The sequence below is a fragment of the Sorex araneus genome, chromosome 4, assembly GCF_027595985.1.
Source record: "Sorex araneus isolate mSorAra2 chromosome 4, mSorAra2.pri, whole genome shotgun sequence".
NCBI lineage: Eukaryota > Metazoa > Chordata > Mammalia > Eulipotyphla > Soricidae > Sorex > Sorex araneus.
Window position 1 is genome coordinate 32,609,713 of NC_073305.1, and position 12,891 is coordinate 32,622,603.

Here is a 12,891-nt window from a genome sequence, read left to right on the forward strand (position 1 = left end):
AGGAGTAATTCCTGAGTGCAAAGCCAGGAGTAACCCCTGTGCATCACCAGGTGTGACCCAAAAAGATAAAAAAAAGGCAATTACTACTTAATGAGTCAGTAGTCCTTCCTGTAATGGAAGGACTTTCTTTTTTCTTGGGGGGTTGGGTGGTGGCGACTGTCCACACCTTGGTGATACATGGGGGTTACTCCTGGCTTTACACTCAGGAATCACTCTGAGAGGGGCTCGGGGGCCGATATGGGATGCTGGGGTATTGAAAACTGGGTCCACCATGTGCAATGCAAGTGCCCCACCTGATGCACTATATCTCCAGCCCCACCCTTCCAGGACACTTTAGAGCAGTGGGGTTTTTTTTTTTTTTTTTTGGTGCGGTGGTGGTGGGAGGGAACACACACCTACAGATACTTGAGATTCACTTCTGGATCTGCACTAAGGAATTACACCTAGTAAGCTTGGGGCACCACCTGGGATGCCTGGTCTGGAATCCAGGTGGGCTGCAGGCAGGGCAAGCGCTCTCTCTCCAGCCCCCGCCATGACACTTTACAGTAGTGGTTTTTTGAGAGCCTGTCCACAGGCGTCAATGGCTGAAAACCACTCCTTTAGGGGTTTGGGTTTTGGTGTTTTTTTTTTTTTTTTTTGTATTCTTAAGGTTTCAGCATTCACGTAACTATTCTTTAAATTCTCTTTTTAAAAATACAGTTGTGGTGTCTGCCTTCTGACTGAACACTGGCCGATACAGCGATACAGGAGCCCCTTTCCTATTTCATAAGGAAATAGGAAATCACCTATTTCCTTATGGTAAGAATTCAATACGTGGAAATAAATCTCAACGGTACAAGGTGCGAAGTCCAAGGTACAACTGACTGGACAAAAATCTCTCCAACTGATAAATGAAATTGGGGTCTGGGAAAAATGCACTGGCTGCAAGCATGATCCCCAGCATGTGCCGAGTGCGATCGCTACCATTAGCCATCTCCAGCACAACCCAGCCATGTGTGAGCACACACGCAAAAGCAAAACGTGCAGGGGCGCATCTTCAGTGACAGCCAAATGCAGCAATGCTGGAGGGCTACTTCCAAGACTGTTGGGGGCAAGGGTGCTAGGGATCGGGCCCGGGACTCCTGCGTTGCAAAGTGCGCACTCTGCCCATTGAACTTTTCTCTCTCTCCGGCCCACATTATTATTTAAAATGCGTATCTTCTGCTGGACACCACGGCCCCATGTGTGAGCACCGTGAGCAAAGCGTGTATGGGCACAACTCCAGTGTGAGGCCTCGGGTCGATAACCACAGCCACCAAGTGCTGCAACTCAAGTGTGAATGAGCCCTCCAGGGCAGTGTGGCACTGCTGGCAAGTGACACTGCCCGCAAGTGTGCTAGCACCCCACCAAGTGCATGTGAATCCCAGTCACCGCCCCGGTAACATCATCAACAGAGCCAGGGGAAAAGCAGACTTGAAGAATCTCCCCAACTGCAGCTGCACATCTGCCAAAGGAAGTATTAGAATCTCAAAACTGGATTTAAAAAACTTAATATCAAAGCTCGAGAGACAATACAGGCATTGAGGCACCTGCCTTCCCATCCTGGTTTAAGCATCAGCACCCCATGATGCCCTGAGCACCTCTAGCTGTTCCAGTCCCCCGAAGCACCCCATACTATTATCATTCCCTTTTATTATTTATTTAGGCTTTCCGGGTCACACCTGCTCTGCTCACTCCAATACTCCTGGCTCTGCACTCAGAAATTACTCCTGGTAGTGCTCGGGGGAACCATATGGGACGCCAGAGATCAAACCCAGGTCGCGCCACGCACAGGGCAAACCCCCTCCACGCTGCACTAGCTCTGGCCCAGTATTAATCTCTTCCAAAAGAACACCTGGACACAGTAAAGGGCTAAAATGAGAATGGGGGAGGGAAGAGAAAGGGCAAACTTCTGCCCAGCTGTCTTTCCTGCAGAGACTAAACATTTCAGGTTCATGGCGTGTGATTTCTGTTGTAATTATTCAACCCAACATTAGCAGCATGGCAGCACCCACAGAAAGTATGTGAATGAATGAGCGAGTCTGTATCCAACAAAGTTTTATTAAAGGGCACTGAAATGCAGATTTCATCAAGTTTCCACATGCCTCACTAATTATTATTCTTTTGGTGGGGAAAGGGGGGTCGGTGGGTGTTAGGCCAAACTCAGCAGTGCTGGGGGGGCTACTTCCAACAGTGTTGGGGTCGAGGGTTTCCCCAGCAGCGCTAGGGATCAGGCCCAGAACTCCTGCGTGCATGGCGCACACTCTGCCCATTGAACTCTCCCCAGCCCACATTATTATTTAAAAAATGCATATTTTAAAAAAATAATAGAAAAATGTGAGATACATTCCTAGCTCAGGGGCAAGACAAAAATAGATAGTTGGCCTGATTGTGCCTGTGTTTTACTGTTTGCTAATTCCTGCTCTGGAATTTATTCTAAGCTGATCATCAAGGCCGGGGTGTGGTGGGGAGGATGAGAGGGCACCGTCCAGCGGGAGTCACCACGGCTTCCAATATACTGGACGGGCTAGCACAGGCATATTGAAGAATCTCCAAATATTACCCAAACTCAATGTTTCTTGTCATGTTTGTTCCTGCCCATGCCCCGATTGTAACCTTGCTTCCTTCCTGTGGACTCTGTGTCCTATTTAGTAGGCTGGCCTCCCTTGGCCCCTCCCCCCTCCCCACACCTCACTTTATGCGATTCTCACCCAAACAGAGCTTCTATGGTTCCCATACGAGAAACAATGCATAAGAGACAAGCATCAAAACTGTTTGGTTTAGTTCTTTGCTAATCCCACACTTTACACCCAGAAGAACCACTCTCTGCATTCAAGCAATATATTCACAATCAAAATTCAAATTCATACTCAGGCAATTCATCATGAACTAGAAGTCACAGCAAACCAAGAATTCAGAATTGTAGATAGTAGAATTATTTAATTATGGACTATAGATGTGAATATAATGTTCTAAGAAAGAATTCCAGAAATAACCAACAAAACACTTAGGTATAAAGAGATGAATTTAGAAGGGAAATGCAAAGATTTGAATTGAATGGCACAACTGTTAAAATAATGAAAAACTTGACTGAAGAGAAGGAAAATGGGAATTTATAAAGATAATCTGAAGACAGCATGAAATCTAACATACATCTCATTGAAGTGCTTCAAATAGAATAGGGAAAATGGCTGGAAATATCTTAAAACATTTGATTTAAAATATTAGATGTGAACATTCTAACTTCATTAAAACCAGGAATCTACACCACATAGCCAAGCAGAGGAAATAAATGAAATTACATCTAGACCCGGGTGACACAGCTGCAGAGCACCAAAGAGACAGTCATCGGAGGAAGCAGAGATGCCCTAGGTTGGTGCTTCCTGGAGTGGGCAGTACCCCCCCCTGCCCCCTCCCCCCCACTGCCCTTTCAGGAATCAATCCAGGAGTGCAGTAAAATCCTGGGCTACAAGTGGAGATGGGGCTGTTTTCCATTTGTTCACTTAAAGAAGGTTGATTTCCAGGGGGTGGGGTGAGGCTTAGCGGCGGTTTCCTGAAAAGGGGGCACTAGGCCAAGGGAGTTTGGAAACCTCAGCTCTCAGATCTAGGACTACAGTCTTAAAATAGCCGGCGTCAGAGAGAGCAATGTCAATATCGTTCAAGTTCTGAAAGAACAAAATACCGTCAAGTCTAAAACTGTCCACTAGAAGAAAATGAAACTGCCATTTATTTTAAGATGCTCTGATTGTTGAAATCGGGGCTGAAATTTTTTTTTTTTTTGTAAAGAGTCAGGTAATTTGAGGCTTGAATGGACCCAATGATCTCTAGTACAACTACTCAACTCTTCACAAATGAATGGGTATGAATGCATTTCAATAGAAGTATTGGCTAAAGTTGGCCAAAGCCTGGTATAGAAAGAAAATCCAAAACAATACACTGTAAAATAATAAAAAATTAGAACTAGCTTAATAAGTAGTTATAAAATCAATATATCAAAATCATTAATTGGTACACACCAAAACCAATTATTTATAGATATATACATATATATTTTTTAAATTTTTGCTTTTTGGGTCACACCTAGATGCTCAAGAGTTACTTCTGGCTCTGCCCTAAGGAATTACTCCTGGTGGTACTTGAAATGCTGAGGACTCAACCCAGGTCGGCCGTGCGCAAGGTAAATGCCTACCCGCTGTACTATCACTCTGGTCCCAAGTCAAAATTTTAATTTAAAAGAATACCATGTTTAGCAATATTTGGAGGTATCAATAATCAAATGTTAAACCAAAATAAAAATGTTAAACCAAACAAAAGCAAAACCAAAAAGATCTTAAAAATAATTTTTGTGTTGTCATTTAAAAAAATATTCGGAGAACAACTTAACTGAAAAGGGGAGGAAAGCTGAGATACTCCCTCCCCAAGTGTCCAGGACAGACATTTCAGGCAAGGGGCTGAAATCAGAGACTGTGAGGAGCAATCAGGAAGTGCTATGACTTGTAGGTGCCTGGGTTTTGCAATCCCCCCCCCACAGGAAAGTGGGCATCCGGCTGAGGCCTGGCTGGCTCTGAGCACCAAGTCTCAACCACACAGGGTCAGAGTCACAGGTGATTATTTTCAGGTGCCTCCAGAAAATGGTACATTTTAATGAGACAAATGGAGAAAGAGTTCCATGATCACAGAGAAGAAGACTAGTCATTCGTTATAAAGCTGTTCTATCTTCATAAAACAACGCAATACTGATCAAACCTCTGGAAAGATTTCTTGTGAAACCTGTAAGACCAATTCTAAAATCAATTTTGAAGAGCAATGGCCAGGACCTACTGAGGTATTCTCACAGAGATATACAGAGTACACAGAGATATATATCTTAGAAAATATCACAAAGGCGCATATGCTGCTTGAGCCCATGTCGCCCACACCTTCCCTCTTGAGATGTGGACTTTCATGCTTTCATGCTGGGATGTGTGTAGGGGCTCTCTGCCCTCGGAGAAGCCCGTGTTCTTTCTTCAGTGCATTACTCTCTCCCCCTCCCCCTCCCCCTCCCCCTCCCCCTCTCCCTCTCCCTCTCCCTCTCCCCCCCTCTCTCCTCTCTCTCTCTCTCCTCAAAAACCCTCCAAATAAAAAAATCTATTTACTTAAAAAAAAAAGAAAGAAAATATCAAAGAGTACCAAGCTAATTATGACAATTCGGTTTTAGTACAGGGATAGATTAAATCACATGAATAAAATACAGAGTTCAAAAACAGAGAATGAGCATCTGCTCTGCCTGACGGAAGCCTGGTTTGCTCTCTAGCACCACACTGCTTTCCTAAAACACGGCCGTGAGCAATCCAGCATGCAACTGGGGGCAGGCCCTGAGCACCACTGCTGTGGATCCTCAACACCCCCAACTCTCCATGAAACAAAAGTAGGCCCAGAAGTAAAGGAAACTTTGAAACAAGGCAAAGAAACCAATTAATAGGGAAAGTAGGAACTATTCATTAAAAATATCCTAAACTTAAATGAAGTGCTGATCATAAAAATATCTAGATTAAAGAAGCAATTTTCTACAAATGACTAAAAGTTACAATTTCAACATACTGATTTACATTGGAAAATGACAGGCATCCAAATTAAAATCAAATGTTTGACTAAATACTCCTAGAACACACACACACACACACACACACACACACACACACACACACAAATACCAAATGAACTCACCCAAATCAGGTATCCGTAACACAATTAGGAGACACGCTGCACATTCAGGGGCAATTAAATTAAATACCTAAGACCAGAGCAGCAATGTCAACCAGCGTTCTCGATGGAAAGAAAAAAAAAATCAGGAAGAAAAAAATGTATGAAAGAAGAGGATACTGATAGAGTGGTACAGAGATATAGATTAAGGTCTCCCCACAAGACCAATCAGAGTAAGTGGCACCTACAAGAAGTATCCTTTAAAGTCTGATGAGCAAAGGAAAAGAGGAGAAGGCAAATGCTCTGTTGAAATAAAAATCACAAAATCAAAAGTGAGAGAGTCAGGTAAAGAAGTTTAGTAAAGAAACTACATTAAAACTAGTAAAAAAGGTACATTTCACCATACTGACAGAAGAGGGCATTCTTAAACTAAGGAATTGAGTGAATTTTTTTTCTTGCTCCTAGAAAATCACTCATAAGTTGTATTTTAGGACATAGGAAGAAATTTGACTATAAAACAGAGGTACATAACAATTCAGCATATAGTTTAGAACATATTTACAGGAGCCAGAATGATAGTACAGCATGGAGGACATTTGCCTTCCACATGAATGGCCCGGGTTCGATCCCCGGCATCCCATATGGTCCCCTAAGTACTGCCAGGAGTAATTCCTGAGCATCACTGGGTGTGATGCAAAAAGTTAAAAAAAAAAAAATTGCAGAAAATTAAAGGACTAGTGCTGAGGCTCCCAACTTACTTTCTATAAACAGAGTCCAAATCTTTTTACTTGGCTCTATGAACCCTTTCATTGCACCAAAGGCTACTACCATCCTCTCCTCCATCATTCCAGTGCTCAAATGCCTAAAAAGTGCAAATGCCTCACAGGTCTAAGAGCCGGAATTTGCTCCCTGGCACTATGTAACCTGCTGCATAGTGGTCAGGTAGAGCTCTGGTGAAAATCAGCTATGCAGCTACATAATACACCTGGACTATGAGGTGGTAGACACACATCATTCTTCACACAGACTGTTTCAGGGCAATGTAAATAGAAAGGCAAGACATTCAAGCTGTTTTTCAATAATCTATTGTTTGACCTGTAACAATGAGCATGCCTCTTATTAAAAAAAAAATCAATTAGTCATTTCAGGTTTTTTGTGTAGTGACAAAAGCATCACTTGGTTTTACAAAAACTCCTATCTATATGATAAACATTAGCCTGGAAAATTCCTCATGTGTACCATCTACATTTATAATACTTCATAATTTCCTGAAACAAACCTTGATTCAATATGCTTTTCTATAGGACACTGTAATTTTCTTCTTTTATCTGGGGGAGGGTCACACCTATTGGTGCTGAGGGGAGCAGGCAGTGCAGGAGATCTACTCAGCCTCCAGCATCCAGGGAATATGTACAAGCCCTTTGCACTATCATCCCCGCCCCAAGACTAATTTTATACCATGCCACTTCAATTAAAAAGCATAGAATAATGATGTGGAGAGGACACCAAATGCTAACAACCACTGGTTGATGGGAGTAAATAACGCGAACAGATACTCTAGTTACATGTTAATTTGAGTCACCCTGAATGCTACAAATGATCTTCTCAATGTCTAATCTGAAGCTGTGTACATGCTAGGCTCATGAGCAGCTGTAGATTAGATAATAAATGATCTGTGGAAAGACTAGGCTTTCAGTTTGCCTATTAATTTTCATCAGAATAGGTTAGTGTCTATATTACTCCAATCTCTTAAACATTCTGAATCTGTCACACAAAATAAACCTAATCCCATTAAATTCTATCACTGGGCTTTATACAAGAAATAACAAAATGAAGGTCAAAGAAAATAACTATAGCAAAACACATTATTTTATACATAATTAGCAATTAATTCACTCTTATTTATCTGTTAACTACTTAAATCGTATTTACCTTAAAATGAAAGTTAAGATAGCAATAAGGCATCATATGACAGTTAAAGCTAAGGAATTTACAGCAATTTAAGATAGAATGGTGTACTGGTCAGTCCTTAAATTTCAAATTTGGATGTTTTTGCTTCAGGTGATAAAAAGAATATTATCACATACACTATTAGTTAGGAGATGACCTATTGATGATCCAAGAAGTTCCTGACAGTGGAGCTTTTATTAGCATGGGGGGTGGTAGTGGGCAGAGAAGATTGGTCTTTGGGTGACACCAGCACGCTCGGGGCAAATTCCTGGTTCTGTACCAGGGCATCACTTCTGGTGGGGCTCAGAGAACTATACAGGGTGCCAAGGGAATGAACCTGGGTCAGCCGCATGCAAGGCAAGCACCTTACCCTGTTTTATCCCTTGGCCTCTCACAATGGGCTATATGGACTCTGGTTGAAATATTCTGATTTTGAGGAAATGAGGTTATATACACAAGTGGCATGCAAATACATAACTCTATATAGCTTATAAAAGGGATTGAACATCTATAAAGTTTGTTATTTTCAGGGGCCCTAGAGCCAATTTTCCATGAATACAGAGGGAATATTATATAATTACTAAAATCTTTGTTTGAAAAAAGTCAACTACTCAATGATAGTTGGAAATGATCACTCTGAACAAGAACTGAGTACTGAAAGGAGGCAAAAGTATATACATAATAACCATAATGCCAAAAGGGGCGGGGGAAGGAGAAGGCGGGGTGGGGTGGGGTGTGAGAGAGAGAGAGAGAGAGAGAGAGAGAAAGACAGAAAGAGAGAGAGAGTATACTATAGAGGCACACTGAGGGTAGTGGGAGGAAAACATTGGTGGAGGGAAATGTCCACTAGTGAAGGGATGGGTTGTATAATGTGTAACTGAAACCCAATCATGAACAACTTTGTAACTCTGTATCTTATAGTGCATCAGTAAATAGATTGATAAAAAATAAGAGTCAACTACTTTGGTTTCTAATGGCAAAAAAAAAAAATTAAAATAATGAATAAAACTTGGTGAAAATATGTATTTGGACAGTCTTTAATAAAACCTTGCGTAAGATATAAATGATGACAAACAAATATATACTCTAATATTAAAAAAGAACAAATACTACTGAAATTTAAAAGGTTGTAATGACCTTTGAATTGCAAGCAAAAACCATCTGCTAGGGCTGGAGAGACAGCTCACTGTGCTAACAAGCTCTGTATGCAGAAGGCCCAGACTCAGTCCGCAGGACCACAGGGTTGTCTTTCACACTGCCACCACTGCCATGTGTACCCCCAAAAGAACAATGGAAACAAAAATAATTTTAAAAACAGCTGTTCAGATTGGGAAAACAGAGATAAGATACTCTGTCCAATAAGCAAGTGAGAGAAAAAACGAATTTTGGGAGTTCATGATTTGGCCATTGATGTGTCTTAGTAATTTACACATAAGCCTCTATAACAAATCAATACCACAAAATCTGGTACTAAGTACAAATAATGACAACTATATAATCGTTTAATTCAATTTTTTACCAGTATAATTGGTATAGGAATGGGGATATTATAAACCAGAAAGTTTTATAAAGGTAATTTCAGTAACAACAAAAATATGACTTCATTTCAATTTATAACATAAGAATTACAGGTTTATTCATTTTCAAATCATCTATTTTGTTAGGAATCACACATATTTGATTTATAATCTTAGAATTACAGAATCTGGAAGAACCCGTATTAGCTCAGTAAGGTTAGTGTCAATGACTCTAGAGAAAGTGTTTTCTGTGCTTTGCCCACTTACTAGGTTGCATGGTCTTAAAAAAGTAACTTAATTTTTCTAAATTTTGATTTGCTATCAGTAAGGCCCAGAACAATTAAAAATATCTAACTCAGAAGTTCTGAGGTTGTATCAGAGAATGTGTGCTTTAAGAATATACAAGAATTTTAAAATTACCTAAAATATTAGAGATACAAATATTTTTAAAAACCGTGTGCCATTTCAATTGCATTCCAAGCACTTAATTTAAAAAATAAAAATGTGCTTACCTAAATGCCTATTATGAAGTTACAAGTGTCACTCAGAAAATGGCTTAAATTCATTTTATCTTTATTCTATCTAGCAATGTACAAAGTGAAAACTTTTGCTAGCCCTATAGCATCTATTTTACAGAAATACACATTGTCTGGAGCAACCATATAGAACAGTCTCTGATTCTTCTGGCTTGAGAACACACCATCAGAGTCTAAGCAGAACAGGCAGACACACTGCGCCAAAATACAGTGCAGAAGAAACCCACTACAGATTAAACACAGATCTTACTGGCTTTAATTAATTGGAGTGGCTACTTTGCCAAAAATAGCACGCTGTTTAATCTTGACATACATTTTTTGGGGAAGTGTATTAATCCACCAAACTTCAAAAGCAGATTTAGTCAAGATTCCACAGATGTTTCACTTTTATGTCTTTTGGCCACGCCCAGCGGGTGCTCAGTGCTAAGGTATCACTCCTGGTGGTTCGGGGGCCATTTACGGAGAGCCAGGGATCAAACCTGGGTTGGCCTCACGGAAGGTAAGTCCCTACCCACTGTGCTATCACTCTGCAACCAAAAGATGTGTTATTTTTATCTGGGAGATTTTACTTGAAAAGAAATTTGCTAAACTCAGTCTATACTATTGTCAGACACTTCTAGCTACTATGTTTGTAGCTAATCATACCTACTTTTTTATTACATAGCTAAAAGTAGCAAATGAAATACCTAAAATGAATCACCATCATGCTAAATAAGCTTATGAGAACGAATATAGACTGGAAAACTATACTTGTAAAGTGAGATAGGAAAACCTTCGAGAAATTAAAAGTATTGTGGAACAAATAATTTATTTTCCCTGGTGAAGCTAAAAGTACTCTAATTTTAAGGCAAGCAATATAAGATATAATTAATTAACCCCGAATTGAAATGGTCTTATAATCTTTCTGGAGAACACTAAGCGCAACTAAGAGAACTAAGAAATTCTTGAACCTTTTAATTATAACTTTTCTGGAGAACAATAAGCTCAACTAAAGAACACAGAAATTTTACTCCAAGGAAATGATTAGAGAATGAAAAGTAAAAAAGAATTATGACACAGCTTATACAAACAGAAAAGACTAAAAGTAACTTAGATGTTATTCGACCATGAATAGGGTTTTTGTTTTATTTTGTTTGGGGGTCACAGGTCACACATGGCAGTACTCAGGGCTTATTGCTGGCACAGATCCCTGGCTCTGTGCTCAGGGGTCATTTCTAAAATTTGCATACTTAATGTTCAGGGGACCATAAGCAGTGCTAGGAGACATATGTGATGCCAGAGATAGAACATTACCTATGTGTAAGGCATCTGAATTAACCCCTGGACTATCCCTCCAGCTTCCATAAATAGTTTTTAATTAAGACAAGAAATTACTCCAGGCAAAATATTAAGTATATTTTAAATAAGAATATAAAACTAGATAGTCAATAATGCCAATTTTATGCTTCTGAGAAAAATATATATATGTTTAAAGTACACAGGCACGTTATTATAAATGAAATTCAGGAAAATTGCATTATAATTTATCAGTAGATTACATCTATATGTAGAAGTCATGCAAAATTATTTTCCTGATTTTTTAAAATTCTTGAGCACACTAATTTTATCTTTCATTTTTATGGTGGGTTGGTTTTGGGATCCCACTCAACAGTGCTGGGGGGTTGCTCCTAGTGGAACAAATTAATTTTATTAGATGCTGAATAATCAGGAATACTATGGAAAAAACTGTTATGCCTAAATAGTAAATTAAATGCTAAGATTCCCAGTATCCTTTTCTATTAGATTATAAAACTCTAAGAAAACTTTCTATAACTAATTTAAAAATCAATAGGCCTCTGCCAAGAACAGAGTATGTAAGACGAGATTCTGAAAGAAGGACTGACAGCCAGGAATGGCATTGATTTCTGAAGCAAGATTTATACTCTCTGGCTAGTAAGGACTCTTCTTAGATAGAAGAGTGGGAAGCAGGCCTAATGCTGTAGCAAACAAAGGAAACCAAAAAATTACAGAATAAATCTGTAATTGTCGAAAGAGCAGGAAGAAGAAATGATAATCTCTTCTTTATTATTCTTAAAAGGGTTGGTGCCTAGCTGAATGATATAATCTGTGTGAGATTTCATTAGTCTTAAAAGCTGCCTAATATATTTAGTAGGACTATAAATCTAGGAGGTACTGAAAAGACCTCCCTTTAAAAAGAATATATGATTTTTATTAATTTGATGAGCATCAGCATTAAGTGGTAAATTTAAAGTAGGTAAACTGAAATTTCAATTCTTATCTAAGAAAAAGTCAAACATGAAAATCAGTGTGGATTATAAACCACTGACATGCATTCACAAATATTAAATATTGTTATATACATATTTGGAATACTAATCCATTTAAAATTAAAGACATTTCTATGAAATCATAAAAGTCATAAGAAATCTACAGCACAAGATAGTAATTCCCTTGTAATGACTAAAGATAGTTATTTGCTACCAAAGGAAGAAACCAAAGAATGTCATATACCACCTCTTACCACAGATAAGACTGCTTAGCAGAAAATTTTATGTACTAGAATATAACATTGCAAAACAAAAAGAAAATAATGAAAACACTACAGTGTAAATTACTCAAAACATACATGGAAATCTGTAAGACATTTATTTCTATTTCAGAATGTTTTATTTACCTGTTTATTCATGTAAGTATGTATATAAAAATATGTACATACATACATTTCACCTGGCTGGTTACAGGACACATTATGGTTAAGATTTATCAAACTTCAAACTTAATAGAACCTGGCTAAAATACAGTTTACATTTTCCTTTCCTTTTTGTTTCTAGTAAAAAAAAACTATAAAGAGAAAAAAAAATCATGGAGACCATAATTTTCTCACCAGTTCTCAAAAATCATGGAAAGGTGTTTCCCCCAAATAATTACTGAAACACAAATTGATTGACAAAAAAGAGAAAGAAAGAAAAAGGGAAAAAATACTACTGCCATTTATCATTAAATATTTATCCTTATTGTTACAGAATTCAACTATCAGAAAATCCAGCAGAAACTAGCACCTGAAAAGTACTCCTGGCTTTCTAATTAGTACATGGAAAAAATAACCATAAAAATTTTAAAAGATAAACAATATGGTATAAATAGTTCTGATATGATCAAAGAATTTGCTATGTCCTACATAATTGCAT

At 38.8% G+C, this 12,891-nt stretch overlaps 1 protein-coding gene and 1 non-coding gene across 26 annotated transcripts in view; both read right to left on the minus strand.

Moving 5' to 3' along the window:
• CLASP2 (cytoplasmic linker associated protein 2) overlaps nt 1–12,891 on the minus strand; it is a 158,945-nt gene that overhangs the window by 86,075 nt on the left and 59,979 nt on the right. The window lies entirely within an intron of this gene.
• On the minus strand, nt 4,511–4,638 carry LOC129404741 (small nucleolar RNA ACA64). The gene has a single exon (XR_008630097.1). It is a non-coding gene; the product is annotated as a small nucleolar RNA ACA64 (small nucleolar RNA).